Source organism: Euprymna scolopes, chromosome 18 (genome assembly GCF_053919585.1).
Source record: "Euprymna scolopes isolate OS-2025 chromosome 18, ASM5391958v1, whole genome shotgun sequence".
In the NCBI taxonomy this organism is placed as follows: Eukaryota; Metazoa; Mollusca; class Cephalopoda; order Sepiida; family Sepiolidae; genus Euprymna; species Euprymna scolopes.
The window spans coordinates 127,238,199-127,250,745 of NC_136499.1; positions in this window are offsets into that span (position 1 = coordinate 127,238,199).

Consider the following 12,547-nt stretch of genomic DNA (forward strand, 5'->3'; position numbering starts at 1 on the left):
CATTGATTTGTAACATTTTCCATTTTCTCTATTTTGTAAAATCGATTGTTCGCCCATCTAATTTTCATATTATTAGGTTTATTCAAAAAGCACTGGTCAGACGTATACGAGGATGTGTTTAAGACTAAAATTGCTGTTAATATGATTGTATCCTATTTATGATTTATTAGACATTTGTATAGTTTAAAACAATTTGCAAATAAATCTGATTGTGAAATATGAAACTAGAATTGAGGCCCCCATTTTCTAAACGCCACTTTTTAAAAAACGTCAGAAAACAGGTTCAAATTTTGTGACTTTGTAGCCCGTGTATCTCAGGAATATAGAATCCAGGTTGTCCTCGACGGTCGTACATTCAAACAACAGGATATAAATGCGAGTGTACCTCAAGGATCGATCGTTGGACCTTTATTCTTCCTGCTATTTATTAATGACCTCCATGATAAAATAGTCTCTGAGATAGGTATATCCTATCCTTACATCATCAACGCTCTGATCCCCATCTGGCATCAATTGGGATGGATGGCTCTCGTCTGGGTGAGGCCCCGTGTTTTGACAAGCTTCTGGGTTTGACCTTCACTCCTGATCTGAAATGGAACATGTACATCAAGTCTGTTGCCAAGGTCGTTGGGAAGATGGTGGGATCCTTCTACCGCTCCAGAAGATATCTCACTACTGATGCAATTCTCTATCTATATAAAAGCCAAGTACGTCCAAGGATAGAATACTGTTGCCATATCTGGGCAGGAGCTGCTAAAAACAGCCTATCCTGCCTTGACAGAGTACAAAATAGACTTCGTGGCTTAGTGGGGGATGCCCTTTTCTCTACCCTGCAACCTCTCTCCCACAAAAGAGATGTTGCGAGCCTATCCTTGTTTTATCGTTATTTCCATGGCAGGTGCTCGTCTGAACTCCAATCTCTGGTCCCCCCTCGCCAATCTTTCATGAAAAACACCCGTCTAGCTGAATCCACTATGAAAAATTTCCCCCACTCTATATCTGTGCCTAAATCAAAACGCGGATTCCATGAACAAAGCTTCTTTCTTAGAACTGCACGCCTGTAGAACTCTGTTCCGTCTGCCTGCTTCCCACCGGAATACAACTTGGATGTCTTCAAGTCCAGTGTTAATAAATTCCTAATGAACTGCCCCCTTAAGTAAACACTTCATCAAATCTCCACACTAACGTAATGTACTTGCAATAACCCTTATCCCTGAGTGGCTTCTGGGCCTTGATAAGTGGTGATCACTGTGTAAAAAAAAAAAAAAAAAAAAAATATTTGCCGACAACACCATGCTCTATAGCACACATGAGGGGAAAACGAATAAATACATATCCAATATGGAAACCCTACCAGGAGACCTCTAATCTGCAGTGAAATGAGGACAAAAATGGATGGTAACGTTCAACGCTATCAAGACTAACCTTGTTTCCGTTAATAATTATAAGAAACCTTCTCATGCACCAATAGCCATGGCTAAAGATACATTACCTGAAAGTATTTCATAAAAACTCTTCAGCTTAACGTACACAGGGAACATGATTTGGAACAGATACATCGAAAACATTGCCAGGGCTGCTATGAGTTAGGTGGGCTCTCTCTACCGTGCTAGAAAGTTCTTATGCCTGAGCGTATCCTGTACCTCTACAAGACCACCTTTCGTTCATGTATGGAGTATTGTTGTCACATCTGGGCTGGTGCATCTGCTACAAGTCTCTCACTCCTGGACAGAGTTCAAAAGAGAGTCGCCAACCTGATAGGTCCTGAACTGTCATCTAGGCTTAAGCCTCTGTCCCATCAACGAAATGGTGCATCCCTCTGCCTGTTCTACAGGTATTTTAATGGTGAATGCTCCGACGAACTACATGCCCTTATACCCCCTTGACGAAAATACCCCCGACAAACCTGACAAGCAGCAAAGTCCCACCCCTACACAGTTGAGATCCCTAGATGTAAGAAAGCCTTCTACTCTAATAGTTTCTTCCCCAAAACTATTAGACTTTGGAATTCCGTTTGGGGTTTCTGCTTTTCCAATTATACTGACATGCAGAAGTTGAAGTTTAATGTGAATAGAAATCTTGCTACTCAACTCCCTACATAGTATTCCTGCGACTTATGTCCTTGATAGTAGCCTTCTACATCCAAGTAGTAATGTGCCTTGTTTGGGGTGAAAATGTAATAACAAAAAAGATATGATAGTTTTGATAAGTATTATGAGAACTGAAATTATGAAATGTGTTATTGCATGTAAACATTGTAATAATGTAATACTGTAATAATGTAATAATGTAATATTGTAATAATGTAATAATGTAATATTGTAAACATTGTAATAATGTAATATTGTAATAATGTAATAATGTAATAATGTAATATTGTAATAATGTAATAATGTAATATTGTAATAATGTAATAATGTAATACTGTAATAATGTAATAATGTAATATTGTAAACATTGTAATAATGTAATCATGTAATAATGTAATATTGTAATAATGTAATAATGTAATAATGTAATATTGTAAACATTGTAATAATGTAATATTGTAATAATGTAACATTGTAATAATGTAATATTGTAATAATGTAATAATGTAATATTGTAATAATGTAATAATGTAATATTGTAATAATGTAATATTGTAATAATGTAATAATGTAATAATGTAATATTGTAAACATTGTAAAAATGTAATAATGTAATAATGTAATAATGTAAACATTTTAATAATGTAATAATGTAATATTGTAATAATGTAATATTGTAATAATGTAATAATGTAATATTGTAATAATGTAATAATGTAATATTGTAATAATGTAACATTGTAATAATGTAATAATGTAATACTGTAATAATGTAATAATGTAATAATGTAATATTGTAAACATTGTAATATTGTAATAATGTAATAATGTAATATTGTAATAATGTAATAATGTAATATTGTAATAATGTAATATTGTAATAATGTAATAATGTAATAATGTAATATTGTAATAATGTAAACATTGTAATAATATAATAATGTAATAATGTAATACTGTAATAATGTAATAATGTAATAATTGTAATAATGTAAACATTGTAATAATGTAATAATGTAATACTGTAATAATGTAATAATGTAATACTGTAATAATCTAAACATTGTAATAATGTAATAATGTAATACTGTAATAATGTAATAATGTAATAATTGTAATAATGTAATAATGTAATAATGTAATATTGTAAACATTGTAATAATGTAATAATGTAATAATGTAATAATGTAATTTGTAATAATGTAATAATGTAAATAATGTAATATTGTAATAATGTAAACATTGTAATAATGTAATAATGTAATAATGTAATAATGTAATATTGTCATAATGTAAACATTGTAATACTGTAATAATGTAATAATGTAATATTGTAATAATGTAAACATTGTAATAATGTAATAATGTAATAATGTAATATTGTAATAATGTAAACATTGTAATACTGTAATAATGTAATAATGTAATATTGTAATAATGTAAACATTGTAATACTCTAATAATGTAATAATGTAATATTGTAATAATGTAAACATTGTAATAATGTAATAATGTAAACATTGTAATAATGTAAACATTGTAATAATGTAATAATGTAATAATGAAATAATGTAATAATGTAAATAATGTAATACTGTAATAATGTAAACATTGTAATAATGTAATACTGTAATAATGTAATAATGTAATAATGTAATACTGATTTATTTAAACATTGTAATAATGTAATACTGTAATAATGTAATAATGTTATACTGTAATAATGTAATAATGTAATAATGTAAACATTGTAATAATGTAATAATGTAATAATGTAATAATGTAATAATAATGTAATAATGTAAACATTGTAATAATGTAATAATGTAAACATTGTAATAATGTAATAATATAATACTGTAATAATGTAATAATGTAATATTGTAAACATTGTAATAATGTAATAATATAATAATGTAATAATGTAATAATGTAAACATTGTAATAATGTAAACATTGTAATAATGTAATAATGTAATAATGTAATAATGTAAACATTGTAATAATGTAATAATGTAATAATGTAATAATGTAATAATGTAAACATTGTAATAATGTAATACTGTAATAATGTAATAATGTAATAATGTAAACATTGTAATAATGTAATAATGTAATAATGTAAATATTGTAATAATGTAATAATGTAATAATGTAAACATTGTAATAACGTAATAATGTAATAATGTAATATTGTAATATTGTAATAATGTAATACTGTAATAATGTAAACATTGTAATAATGTAATACTGTAATCATGTAAACATTGTAATAATGTAATACTGTAATAATGTAAATAATGTAATAATGTAATACTGTAATAATGTAATAATGTAATAATGTAAACATTGTAATAATGTAATACTGTAATAATGTAATAATGTAAATATTGTAATAATGTAATAATGTAAACATTGTAATAATGTAATAATGTAATAATCTAAAAATTGTAATAATGTAATAATGTAAATAATGTAATAATGTAAATAATGTAATAATGTAAATAATGTAATAATGAAATAATGTAAATAATGTAATAATGTAATAATGTAAATAATGTAATAATGTAAATAATGTAATAATGTAATACTGTAATAATGTAATAATGTAATAATGTAAACATTGTAATAATGTAATAATGTAATAATGTAAACATTGTAATAATGTAATAATGTAAACATTGTAATAATGTAATACTGTAATAATGTAATAATGTAAACATTGTAATAATGTAATAATGTAAGAATGTAAACATTGTAATAATGTAAACATTGTAATAATGTAATACTGTAATAATGTAATAATGTAATAATGTAAACATTGTAATAATGTAATACTGTAATAATGTAATAATGTAATAATGTAAACATTGTAATAATGTAATATTGTAATAATGTAATAATGTAAACATTGTAATAATGTAATAATGTAATAATGTAAACATTGTAATAATGTAAACATTGTAATAATGTAATAATGTAATAATGTAATAATGTAAACATTGTAATAATGTAATAATGTAATAATGTAAACATTGTAATAATGTAATAATGTAATAATGTAAACATTGTAATAATGTAAACATTGTAATAATGTAAACATTGTAATAATGTAAACATTGTAATAATGTAATAATGTAATAATGTAATATTGTAAACATTGTAATAATGTAATATTGTAATAATGTAACATTGTAATAATGTAATAATGTAAACATTGTAATAATGTAATAATGTAATATTGTAATAATGTAATATTGTAATAATGTAATAATGTAATAATGTAATATTGTAATAATGTAAACATTGTAATAATATAAACATTGTAATAATATAATAATGTAATAATGTAATACTGTAATAATGTAATAATGTAATAATTGTAATAATGTAAACATTGTAATAATGTAATAATGTAATACTGTAATAATGTAATACTGTAATAATCTAAACATTGTAATAATGTAATAATGTAATACTGTAATAATGTAATAATGTAATAATTGTAATAATGTAATAATGTAATATTGTAAACATTGTAATAATGTAATAATGTAATAATGTAATAATGTAATTTGTAATAATGTAATAATGTAAATAATGTAATATTGTAATAATGTAAACATTGTAATAATGTAATAATGTAATAATGTAATAATGTAATATTGTAATAATGTAAACATTGTAATACTGTAATAATGTAATAATGTAATATTGTAATAATGTAAACATTGTAATAATGCAATAATGTAATAATGTAATATTGTAATAATGTAAACATTGTAATACTGTAATAATGTAATAATGTAATATTGTAATAATGTAAACATTGTAATACTCTAATAATGTAATAATGTAATATTGTAATAATGTAAACATTGTAATAATGTAATAATGTAAACATTGTAATAATGTAAACATTGTAATAATGTAATAATGTAATAATGAAATAATGTAATAATGTAAATAATGTAATACTGTAATAATGTAAACATTGTAATAATGTAATACTGTAATAATGTAATAATGTAATAATGTAATACTGATTTATTTAAACATTGTAATAATGTAATACTGTAATAATGTAATAATGTTATACTGTAATAATGTAATAATGTAATAATGTAATAATGTAATAATAATGTAATAATGTAAACATTGTAATAATGTAATAATGTAAACATTGTAATAATGTAATAATATAATACTGTAATAATGTAATAATGTAATATTGTAAACATTGTAATAATGTAATAATATAATAATGTAATAATGTAATAATGTAAACATTGTAATAATGTAAACATTGTAATAATGTAATAATGTAATAATGTAATAATGTAAACATTGTAATAATGTAATAATGTAATAATGTAAACATTGTAATAATGTAATACTGTAATAATGTAATAATGTAATAATGTAAACATTGTAATAATGTAATAATGTAATAATGTAAATATTGTAATAATGTAATAATGTAATAATGTAAACATTGTAATAACGTAATAATGTAATAATGTAATATTGTAATATTGTAATAATGTAATACTGTAATAATGTAAACATTGTAATAATGTAATAATGTAAACATTGTAATAATGTAATACTGTAATAATGTAAACATTGTAATAATGTAATACTCTAATAATGTAAATAATGTAATAATGTAATACTGTAATAATGTAATAATGTAATAATGTAAACATTGTAATAATGTAATACTGTAATAATGTAATAATGTAAATATTGTAATAATGTAATAATGTAAACATTGTAATAATGTAATAATGTAATAATCTAAAAATTGTAATAATGTAATAATGTAAATAATGTAATAATGTAAATAATGTAATAATGAAATAATGTAAATAATGTAATAATGTAATAATGTAAATAATGTAATAATGTAAATAATGTAATAATGTAATACTGTAATAATGTAATAATGTAATAATGTAAACATTGTAATAATGTAATAATGTAATAATGTAAACATTGTAATAATGTAATAATGTAAACATTGTAATAATGTAATACTGTAATAATGTAATAATGTAAACATTGTAATAATGTAATAATGTAAGAATGTAAACATTGTAATAATGTAAACATTGTAATAATGTAATACTGTAATAATGTAATAATGTAATAATGTAAACATTGTAATAATGTAATACTGTAATAATGTAATAATGTAATAATGTAAACATTGTAATAATGTAATATTGTAATAATGTAATAATGTAAACACTGTAATAATGTAATAATGTATTAATGTAAACATTGTAATAATGTAAACATTGTAATAATGTAATAATGTAATAATGTAATAATGTAAACATTGTAATAATGTAATAATGTAATAATGTAAACATTGTAATAATGTAATAATGTAATAATGTAAACATTGTAATAATGTAAACATTGTAATAATGTAAACATTGTAATAATGTAAACACTGTAATAATGTAATAATGTAATAATGTAATAATGTAAACATTGTAATAATGTAATATTGTAATAATGTAAACATTGTAATAATGTAATAATGTAATAATGTAAACATTGTAATAATGTAAACATTGTAATAATGTAATATTGTAATAATGTAAACATTGTAATAATGTAATAATGTAATACTGTAATATTGTAATAATGTAAACATTGTAATAATGTAATAATGTAATACTGTAATAATGTAATAATGTAAATAATGTAATACTGTAATAATGTAAACATTGTAATAATGTAATAATGTAATAATGTAATACTGTAATAATGTAAACATTGTAATGATGTAATAATGTAATACTGTAATAATGTAATAATGTAATACTGTAATAATGTAAACATTGTAATAATGTAATAATGTAATACTGTAATAATGTAAACATTGTAATAATGTAATAATGTACTACTGTAATAATGTAATAATGTAATTCTGTAATAATGTAAACATTGTAATAATGTAATAATGTAATACTGTAATAATGTAATAATGTAATACTGTAATAATGTAAACATTGTAATAATGTAATAATGTAATAATGTAATACTGTAATAATGTAAACATTGTAATAATGTAATAATGTAATACTGTAATAATGTAAACATTGTAATAATGTAATAATGTAATACTGTAAAAATGTAATAATGCAATATTGTAATAATGTAAACATTGTAATAATGTAATAATGTAACAATGTAAATAATGTAATAATGTAATAATGTAAATAATGTAATAATGTAATAATGTAAACATTGTAAAAATGTAATACTGTAATAATGTAATAATGTAAACATTGTAATAATGTAAACATTGTAATAATGTAATACTGTAATAATGTAATAATGTAATAATGTAAACATTGTAATAATGTAATACTGTAATAATGTAATAATGTAATAATGTAAACATTGTAATAATGTAATAATGTAAACATTGTAATAATGTAAATAATGTAATAATGTAAACATTGTAATAATGTAAACATTGTAATAATGTAATACTGTAATAATGTAAACATTGTAATAATGTAATAATGTAAACATTGTAATACTGTAATACTGTAATAATGTAAACATTGTAATAATGTAATAATGTAAATAATGTAATAATGTAATACTGTAATAATGTAAACATTGTAATAATGTAATAATGTAAACATTGTAATAATGTAATAATGTAAACATTGTAATAATGTAAACATTGTAATAATGTAATACTGTAATAATGTAAACATTGTAATAATGTAATAATGTAAACATTGTAATACTGTAATACTGTAATAATGTAAACATTGTAATAATGTAATAATGTAAATAATGTAATAATGTAATACTGTAATAATATAAACATTGTAATAATGTAATAATGTAAACATTGTAATAATGTAATAATGTAAACATTGTAATAATGTAATAATGTAAACATTGTAATAATGTAATAATGTAAACATTGTAATAATGTAATAATGTAAATAATGTAATAATGTAATACTGTAATAATATAAACATTGTAATACTGTAATACTGTAATAATGTAATAATGTACACATTGTAATAATGTAATAATGTAAATAATGTAATAATGTAATAATGTAAACATTGTAATACTGTAATACTGTAATAATGTAATAATGTAAACATTGTAATAATGTAATAATGTAAATAATGTAATACTGTAATAATGTAAACATTGTAATAATGTAATAATGTAAATAATGTAATACTGTAATAATGTAAACATTGTAATAATGTAATAATGTAAATAATGTAAATAATGTAATAATGTAATTATGTAAATAATGTAATAATGTAAATAATGTAAATAATGTAATAATGTAATAATGTAAATAATGTAATAATGTAATAATGTAAATAAGGTAATAATGTAATACTGTAATAATGTAAACATTGTAATAATGTAATAATGTAAACATTGTAATAATGTAATAATGTAAATAATGTAATAATGTAATAATGTAAACATTGTAATAATGTAAATAATGTAATAATGTAATAATTGTAATACTGTAATACTGTAATAATATAATAATGTAAACATTGTAATAATGTAATAATGTAAATAATGTAATAATGTAATACTGTAATAATGTAAACATTGTAATAATGTAATAATGTAAACATTGTAATTATGTAATAATGTAATAATGTAATATTGTAATAATGTAATAATGTAATATTGTAATAATGTAAACATTGCAATACTGTAATAATGTAAACATTGTAATACTGTAATAATGTAATACTGTAATAATGTAAACATTGTAATAATGTAATAATGTAAATAATGTAATAATGTAATACTGTAATAATGTTAACATTGTAATAATGTAATAATGTAAACATTGTAATTATATAATAATGTAATAATGTAATATTGTAATAATGTAATAATGTAATATTGTAATAATGTAAACATTGCAATACTGTAATAATGTAAACATTGTAATACTGTAATAATGTAATACTGTAATAATGTAAACATTGTAATAATGTAATAATGTAAACAATGATATAATGTAATAATGTAAACATTGTAATAATGTAATAATGTAAACAATGATATAATGTAATAATGTAATAATGTAATACTGTAATAATGTAATATTGTAATACTGTAATAATGTAAACATTGTAATAATGTAATAATGTAAACAATGATATAATGTAATAATGTAATACTGTAATAATGTAATATTGTAATACTGTAATAATGTAAACATTGTAATAATGTAATAATGTAAACAATGATATAATGTAATAATGTAATAATGTAATATTGTAATAATGTAATAATGTAATATTGTAATAATGAAGTTCAATAAAATCAAAGAAACAAAACAAGTTTTACTGCACTTACATTACTTCTGCGCTGATGTTGGTGTCGACATAATTCATGAATGCTTTGCAATCATCCAGATCATCAGCATGGTCAGATTCTTCACTGACAACCGCAGTCTATGGTCCCCACCCCCATAAAACATTCACCAAAAAATACTTGTCTGTAATGTAGTTGTTACGTGTCAACACTCGGGACCCACAAGTTGTATGCAGACAGTCACAAAGAAACAAAGACAAGGAAAGATTTCAGATATTTTTGTAAATTTTTTTTTATTGCATTTTCATCCCAAACAAGGCACAGTGCCACTTTAATGTAGGAAGCTAATATCTGGGAGATAATTTTTAGGGCTACTAAGTAGGGAGTTGAACAGCAAGATGGCTGTTTACATTACACTTGAACTTCTGTATGTCAGTACAGTTGGGGCAGCAGGGACCCGGAAGGGAGTTCCAAAGTCTAGTAGTCCTACGGAAGAAACCATTGGAGTAGAAAGCTTTCTTACATGTAGGGATCTCTACTATGTAGGGGTGGGATTTTGCTGCTTGTCGAGTTTGTTGGATGTATTTCCATCGAGGTGGCACAAGGACTTGTAGTTCGTCAGAGCATCCACCATTAAAATACTTGTAAAACAGGCAGACTGATGCAATATTTTATCGATGGTTATGGCATGATGGTCTTCTAAGGAAATTAGATCATATGGTATCACTGGAAGAATACATAATGTAATTAAATCCTTCTTAAATAAGAGAAAAATTCAGGTTGTCCTCGACAATCGTACATCCAAACAATATGATATAAATGTGGGAGTACCTGAGGGGTCTATTCTTAGATCTTTATTATTCTTGATATTCATAAATGACTTCCCTGATAAAATTGTCTCTGAGATGGGTATATTTGCTGATGACACCACTTTCTATAACAGGCACGAGGGGAAAACAAATGAACACATATCTAAGGAAATGGCAGAAACACTAGAGAAAGACCTTCAATCTGTAGTGAAATAGGGATAAAAATGGATGGTCACATTCAATGTTGCCAAAACTAAACTTGTTTCCTTCAATAATTACAAGAAACCTTCTCTACCACAAATAGCAATGGCCAAGAATACATTACCCAAAAGTACTTCCTTAAAACTCTCCGACCTAACATTTACAGGAAACATGAACTGGAATAGATACATTGAGAGTATTGCCACGAAGAAGGTGGGCTCTCTCTACCGTGTTTGAAAGCTACTTATGCCTGAAAGTATCCTATACCTCTATAAGGCTACCATTCGCCCATGTATGGAGTATTGTTGTCACATTTAGGCTGGTGCATCTGCTATTTGTCTCTCACTCCTGGACAGGGTTCAAAAGAGAGTCGCCAACCTGATAGGCCCTGAACTGTCATCTAGGCTTCAGCCTCTGTCCCATCGATGAAATGTTGCATCCCTCTGCCTGTTCTACAAGTACTTTAATGGTGAATGCTCTAACGAACTACAAACACTTGTACCCCCTCAACGTGAATACCCCTGATAAACCTGACAAGCAGCTAAATCCCACCCCTTCACAGTAGAGATCCTTAGGTGTAAGAAAGCCTTCTACTCCAATAGTTTCTTCCCCAGACCTGCTAGACTTTGGAACTCTCTTCTGGGATTCTGCTTTCCCAACTGTACTGACATGCAGAAGTTCAAGTGTAATGTGGACAGACATCTTGCTACTCATCTCCCTTCATAATACCCCTGCAACTTATGTCCCCGATAGTAGCCCCTTACTTCGAAGTGGCACTGTGCCTTGATTTGGAGTAAAAATTGAATAAAAAAAAACATGTTGAAGTGGTTTGAGGGGGTGGAGGAGTGCAAGTTAGTTTTACTTAGCGCTAAGATAACCGGGGAGAAATGATTCTACCGCATCTAAATTAATTCTAATTCCATGGATATTTATAAATGCAAGCCTCAAGCGAGGAGGCACTACAATCATCCCAATATTATACAACTGATGATAGAGCAGCCGCTCTAAGCACTACCAAAGAGTTAGGGCCCCTGTACTGTCAGTTGGAATATAGCAGCTAGACAAACTGTTAAACTGGTACCCTCAAACCTGTCAGACAA